Source organism: Apteryx mantelli, chromosome 1 (genome assembly GCF_036417845.1).
Source record: "Apteryx mantelli isolate bAptMan1 chromosome 1, bAptMan1.hap1, whole genome shotgun sequence".
NCBI lineage: Eukaryota > Metazoa > Chordata > Aves > Apterygiformes > Apterygidae > Apteryx > Apteryx mantelli.
Window position 1 is genome coordinate 183506778 of NC_089978.1, and position 7789 is coordinate 183514566.

Sequence of the window (7789 nt, forward strand, 5' to 3'; positions counted from 1 at the left end):
AAAACAGAGAGAGGAACACATACAACTTGTAACACATCGTTTTTGAATAGCTGCCTTTCAGAAGGAGCTGCAGCCTGAAACCTCATGGCAGCATGCAGATTCAGCTGGGGTCTTCACCCACGATCAGTTCAAGGCTCCTGGGGGAAGGGGGGAGGCTGGGGAAAGCTGCTTTTCCACCTCTGCATGCTGGAAGAGAAGAGCAGGCGGTTGCCCTGGGTCGGGACTGCGGCTGGAGAGCAAAAGCAGGTTAAAGAAGGCAGAGCAGGCATAATCATTTAACTAACACGCATAAATCACACGTAGAATACTTTTCAAAACATTTCTGAAACAAAAACAATGCAATAAACTGATGATGTTCTTTTTACCCATTTCCCTACTTTTTAGGCTGAGTTTTTAATAAACACCAGTATACCCTGAATATTCATGCAGGTTGATTTTTCACTGATCCCACAGGAGTAACTAGACAAGAATATATATATTTACGATGAGCACGAGACTATGGAATGCTTAATTAGCAACAGTTACTTTTGCCAAGTTGAACTTAGTCCCACCAAAAAATTATTAAAAGTCCTATATTTTCCTAACTAGGTATCAAAAGATTAATTGTTAAATCAGAAACATTCTTTCAAAGCAAAACGTCACTAGCAATTCTTTTCCATTTCAGTCCTGACAGAACAGGATGATTAATAGATTTTTAAAAGTATCATCTTAGGAAACCCCCCAAGAAATCTTTTCAAACAGGCCCCTTTTATAATCCAAACCATTTAATTTGCATATTGGTATATATTACAAAATACATTAAGCCAGTAGCTGAACATCAGCTTATTTCCATTTATCACATCTACCTGAACATGTATTCATTTCCGTTTATCATACCACATTTCTATCTGTAACATCACTGGGGTTATAACGAGTTGCCAAATATTTTATCACTACTCTGTGGGCATCCCTCTCCCACATCTCCTCGCAGACATGAAATTCAGGCCCTCCGTTTCCAGCCCTGCTGCTGCGCGCCCTCCTCCTGGCAAGGACATGGCTGCAAATCCAGAACGCTCCCCGGGAAGAAATTAGACTGCATGTTCCCCCTGGCATCAGTGAAAAGGGAGAGGAAGGGTTAGTTCTTCATCCCTTTGCTCAGACCTGTTTTTTGATGCCTTCCCAGGTGGTCCCAACAAGCTCCAGAAGTCAAAGAAAATGGATGCCTAACTATATTTGATCTAAGACCATTTCTAAACTTAATTTTCATCACACTCCTCCTTCTACTAAAGGAATTTTTATACTTTAACAGGGCCTCCTTATCTTTGCAGGAAAGCACTGCCTATATAACTAGCAAAATTTAGGACCATTAAAAACAGGAGACTAGCTGCTTGACTGCTTATCTCAGTGATAATTTACTCTCTAACTGAAGAGGCAAAGCGCTGCACAATCAGAATTTATTTACAGCTCATGCCTGACCTTTTTAATGTCTGGTAAAACCATGTTATGGAACTGTTTGAAAATTCATTGTCCCCATTCAGCAAAGCTGACATTTTGTGATTATTGGCTCTGGAAGATCTATTGGCACTGTTAGGCAGAGAAAGTTCAGAAATTGCTTCCAGGGAACAACAAAGCCCTGATTTTCGGAGTGCTGAAGACTAACAGATCCCTTTTATTGCATATTTTTAATATCCACAGGAAAAAAGAAACACACAATCTGCAAAGCTGAAAAAGGAAAGAAGAAAAATACCCTTGATTAAATGCAAATCAGAACAGGGCTTTGCTCCCAGCTGGTTGAAGTCAATGGTAAAAAGTGTCATTACTTCAGTGCAAGGACCATCAAGTCCAAGAACGCTCCGAGACCAGTTTTGTGCCTGTTGGGCCTGGCTGCAGGTGGAAAATAGCTGACAGCAGTCCAGCTGGCAGCAGACAGGCCGGCTCCTTTCCCCGGCACGACGCCGTTCGGCCGAGGGGGGTCTCACTTGGGGACTACCGGTGAGAAGCCGCAGCCATTAGCGCTTGCACCATGCAAGCAGCCCTCACACACATGCATAAAGGAGCAGGGACGTCCCCACGGGGCTCTTGAAATTGCCAGTGGCAAATTATGCTTTTTGTGCACAGCCCAAGGAGATGCTCCTCAGTAGGTATCTAGTACAAAGCATTGGTAAGGTTGGGCCACTGCATGAGTAAAATCTTTACAAAGTTGTCAGTAGGTGGTAGTTTTACATGGCACTTTACATGTTGAGAAAGCCTTTGCCAAGACACTTCAATTGTGTTCATGTACAGCAGCTATATAAGAGTAGAATCATTCAAATGCTGTTTTTGTCTATCAGCAGCAAAACATTGCTGCAAAACAAATCACTTGCAACCCTTGTAAAAAGGCGTAAGTTTTCACTGTCCTCTCATTTCTCAGTTTCCTGCTTCCCTTTTTTCAGACATTACCAACCTTACTTTGCAAAATTTCTCCTTTCTAGCTAAATTTTACCCTTTAAATTTTCCACCTAAAGCTACAACAAATAGCATTATGTTTGTTTAAACCTATAAATTTTTGTACAACAGTAACAATCTAGCTGCTCTGTTGAAGTGCTCTTAAAATTCCAATTGATATTTATTCATAAAACCCTCTCCACTGAAGAGATTGGGCACCAGCCCTCAGCTCTTGGAATATGCATGTTCACGATGCATCAGCGTTTCTGAAGGGATGAGCTATGCAGGCTTGCAGCTGCAAGGGGAGAATGTTTGCTTAGCTAACCACTTTACTGCTGGAGGATGTGGATTTTTCAATACACTTATCTTGCTAAATAATCTTTAATGAAACCAGAAGAAATTCTTTCAGAATTGCAGCTACAAATAAAACTAGGAAATAAAAAGATTTACAGCCTTTCAAAAAAAAGAAGAAAGAAAGAAAGAAACAGCCTTTCAAAGATCCTCTTTTCAGACCCAGTATGCTATCACAGTTGCAAGCAAAACCACAGGGTACTGCAGAGATCATGGCAATATGCAACATGAAATATGTAAAATTCTGCAAGTAAAAATGCTGAAAATTGTGCTTTACACTGTATGAAAGTTCTTCAACACTGTTATTTAGAGTTAGCCAAGCAGTGCAGTGATTTCATGGAAGTATAATGGTCTTTACAACTATTCTTTTAAATGCAATGACTGATCTAACAGAATGACCTTATAAAGCACATTGAGTCATTTGAGGTCCAATGAGCCCAGACTCAGCTGTGCATTCAGTCCATTTACAAGCTGTGGTGTTTTAAGTCAGGCTGTTCATATATAAACGTTCTTCAGGTTTTCAGGAACTCTGAACTATTCTTTATTTACTTCTAATCTTATGTCATTACTTGGGATAAGACACTATAAGCATCCCTTCAGAGAAGACTGCATTTGACTTCTGTGATTTTGGCATTTTTAACAGATTTTCATCTCTGAGCACAGAGGTGCTGGATCTTCCAGGGAGATTTTGCTCTCCCTGGGTTAGGCAGCTGGCAGGTCAGCATGACTCTGCTGGGTGGCATCATGGTACTTCAGTGAGTGACAGTGAGATGCCAAAGAACCATTCTTAGGTTACATCAGTATCTACCAAATAACCCAACACCAGCATTGCTGTAGAGGGCTCAAAGCAATCGCCCACATATGATGAGTAGGAAGGGTGACTGGAGACGCCCTGAGGTGTCCCAGCTACCACCAAAGGGCTAGAAGATGTCCTGCAAGGTCAGTGGGAGGCCCAGACCCATCTGGAGCACCTCTGTGTGGGCAGCCAAGTCTTAATCCACATGGTCAGGGGGCCCCAAGGGCGGTTCAGCTAAGTCAATATTACTCCTGAGCCACTTACCCCTTCGCTCCATGCAAGCTTTATGGCTGCCCACTGCTTTATTGCCTCCCTGCTCCTGCCAGTGCCACCATGGCGTCTCATTTCCAAGCCTTCTTTCATGCCAATGGAATCTCTTTAAGCCCTAAGGAAAATAAAAAGCCAAAGGCTGCGCAGTGCTGTAACAGCCACAGCGTGATTGAATTAAAATGCAACAGCAGCTAAATAATTATCACTTTACTCCATTAGGCCACATTCATAAAGCAGAGTTATCAGCACTCAGTGACTTTCAACAATTATTTTAAATGTTTTTTAAATGTGTTAATGGGGAAAATTTATGGAGTGTTTCTAAAGCAGCCTGCTTCTGAAGGACTTATTCATCAACTGTTCATTTATTCCTGTATTAACATTTGCAAGTCAGCTTTTAAGGAAATTTTGCATATTTCCATTCCTAATAAATAGGCAGTGTTTTAAAGTATAAACCCCTAATGACTAAATGCTGCATAGAAGTGAGAAACATTTTTGGTCATCATTCAAGAAAAACACCTGGGTCAAAAGGGGGAGCTGGTTCTCTTTTTCAGGGAAAAACAGAACAAGGATTCAACTTTTTAGTGCTAGGGACAGATTCAAACGCAACAGGCCATCCGCACATAGACTTTTGTCAATCCATTTAGTCATTCTCAGAGTGCCAAACCATCAGAGCTACTGATCTCCATATCCGAGCTGTAAGGACACTGCTTGTGTCATTACTGCTTTTAAAAATGTTCCTTCTGCTGATCTGTTAAGTGTTAGAGTATTGCAGTGATCACCGACCCGTAAGAGGCAGACAAAAAGGTTCTCCAGTCCTGGTCATGAACATATTAAACGGAATTGAGGTCATTGGGAGAATAAAGTTTGAGACTGCCTGCAAAGTATTACTTGCTCAGTATTGTTGCTCCTGAGCCAAGAAAAGCTGATGATGACATTATGACTAGTCTCTGACTGCCACATTAGAGGAAGGTGCCAACCGTTCAGGAAGCACTTTCATGTATGCTCAATGCCCGAGTATCTGAAAGTGCACGGGCTGCAATATTTGCTTATTCTCTGTGGTGAATATCCCTAATGAACAAGCAAATTGTTAGAAAATGCCCGTAAATGGGAATGCATTAGAATAACAACAATTTAGCAGGCAGCACAGGTATGCAGAGAATTCATTTACAGCCACTTGGGGAGGGTAGAAGAACAAACACTGCAGTACTGAAATTTTAAGTTAATCCTAAGAGAATTTCTTGACCATTATTTCTTCAAAGATTACAGAGGACAAAGGGAGGCAACAACTAGCAACTATCCATTGCAGAAATGCTCTCTCAGCAACTCATGAAGTGAAACTTCAACAGCATGTAATCCACATTGGTAATCCCCTACATCATATGCTTTATTCTATTCATAACAGTCATTTGTGATCTGAGCAATGCAGAAGACCTTCTGAGAGACTTTCTTTATTTAAATTGAGACATATCATATATCAGATTAACAATGTTCCAGGAATATTTCATTTCACAGGCAAAACAATAAATTTAACCGGAAACTCCAGATTCATAAAAAGATGGCTCCTTTCTGAAGTCAGAGTTGCAGTTCTTACTGCAGTTTTAGTGGAAGCAGGAAAAATCCCATGGTGCACAGAGCTGCTGGGTATTTGCACCAAAACTTTCTCAGGCTCAGGTTCTCCAGAACAGCTGGAGGACTTCTGCTAGCTTAAGGCACACAAAAACACTTTACAGTCCTTCAAAAATATCCTAAGATACAAAGTAAGTAGGAATTAATTTTGTTACATGTTCTGTAAAGCCCAAAGCCATCAAAGGATTGGCTTAAAATTAAGGATGTGCTTTAAAGAGGAAACATCAGAGAAGTTCGCACACTATCAATGCCAAGACACCCATGGAGACAGTGGTTAGAGAGAAAGCCCTCACTGGTGGCTTCCTATACTCCTCATACACTACCCTCTCTGTCCTGCTCTTCCTTCCCGATGCACCAAGCACGTAATTCTAGCCTGGATCCCAAATCAGCTACTGTAGAATAGCTCTACTGCTGCTTTTTTAACCCAGCCTCCTGGTAATCAGGAAGATCATGGGAAAACTTCTCCATAGAAGGATCACAGGCAGCTTGTGGATGAGCTCCCATTACAGAGAACAGCCAACAATGGGGCAGAAAGGAAAGCGTTTCAGGGAAGCTGACTGAGACTCATTGCAAACTCCCCTGTGGAAAGAAATAACAAACATTTGCTCCTCCTTTCATACCTCATACCTAGCTCCCAGTAAAAAACACTACACGACAGTTTTCTCCTTACTTGTTGCTCTGCCACTACTTGTGCCAGCACATGCTAATAACGCTTTCTGATGGTCCTCATGAGCACATGGGAAAAGTTCACTTACTCAAAGAACCAGGGGAAGGGAAAAACAAACAAACAAAAAACACCAGGACTCAAATCAATTCAGTGTGATTTTCACTAGATATTAAGCAAAACACTATGCATTCGTAGATGCACTGTGAAGTTGTAAACAGGCAGACCTGAAATTCCAGTTTCACTGTTAAACATGTTGCTGTTTCCCAAGATCCATTCAGTCTGCTCTGCTCTCCAAAAAGTATTTCTTTTTTCTTAATAACAAATATGCACAGGCAAGTTTTTTTTCACTTAATCCATATGCAGCACTTCCTTTAATTAACCAGTATGCTGAACAAGAGGAACGCATGCACTTTGATGAGCATAAAAATCAACAGGAACTGTGTTGGTCACAAAACTTAGACAAATGACATGACGTCATTTTGTAGGTACTAGCCAGTATCTTACATAAGCAGCATGCTGGAGAAAGGTAAGGCAAAGCTGACTTGTACACAGGACGGGTTTATCATGCGTGTAACTGACAATCACCCCTTCTCTAGGGGCTCGAGGAGGAACACCGCAGCCAGACCCTAACGCATTTCTGCACTGTCCAAGGCTCGAGACTGTTCTCAAAAAATGGTCATGGGCTTAGCAAGTGCTTGAGATAAGAGACTCCTGACTTCCATGTTTGTTTGCTTTGAAACCCTTTTTCCTCTTAAGTTAGTCTGTCTTCCTGCTTTTAAAGAAAATACACTTGGTTTCAAGCAAGCTGGGTGATCACTGCACACAAGTGGTCACAGTTCCTCACAGGAAAGCCAGCTGATACCGCCATCCCAGAAGAGAGCTTCTAACCCTCAGATTCTGCATTTATTTTGTCTGTTTTGAACAGTTCTACTTTGTAGGAGTGATTAATACTCACAGGACAAAAGAGAGATTACCCCTTCTTTTGCAGCATTCAGAGCCAAAGTTCAAGTCCCAGTTCCACTAGATACTCAGTATTTAAGTATGAGCGTCTAAACAAAGCAGCTTGAGGGAGATTCACCCCAGAGTAATCAACAGCCTCAGGTTTAGACCACTGGTCTGGATTCCTGGTCTGAAACCAGGCAAACAATAAAACCAGATTTCAGCTCTACAGGATGAAGGTGATGCTGTCACTACTGGCCTGCAAACTCTTTTTTGGAACAAAATATAAATGTGAAGTGCTGTGGAAATATAAGCACTGTTGTAATGCATGAAGATATGTGAACCCACAGAAAACAATTACAAGATAGACTTCATTTTAACTCCATACCTTATAGAATTTCCAAAGATTATTCTGTTTTTTTTGTTTGTTTTTTTAAAGAGTTTTCCAGCAGGAATTATAAGACAAAGAAATCTCATATCTTTTCTAATATTTCAAGAGTCTTTGTGCAATAAAACATTGAGTATATTTTCATTTAATTATTTTTACAACATTTAATCATTTTCCATGTGAAAGGAAATAGAAAATATGCTTCAATTTGGAAAAACAAAATCATGTAATTAAATGTGATAGAAGACCGCATGACAGTGGTGTCTCAACCATTAGCAGTATTGTAAAATAACTGACCTTTCCTTCTCTAGCACCTACACATGACCAGTAGTCATTCTCCGTGTTCAGT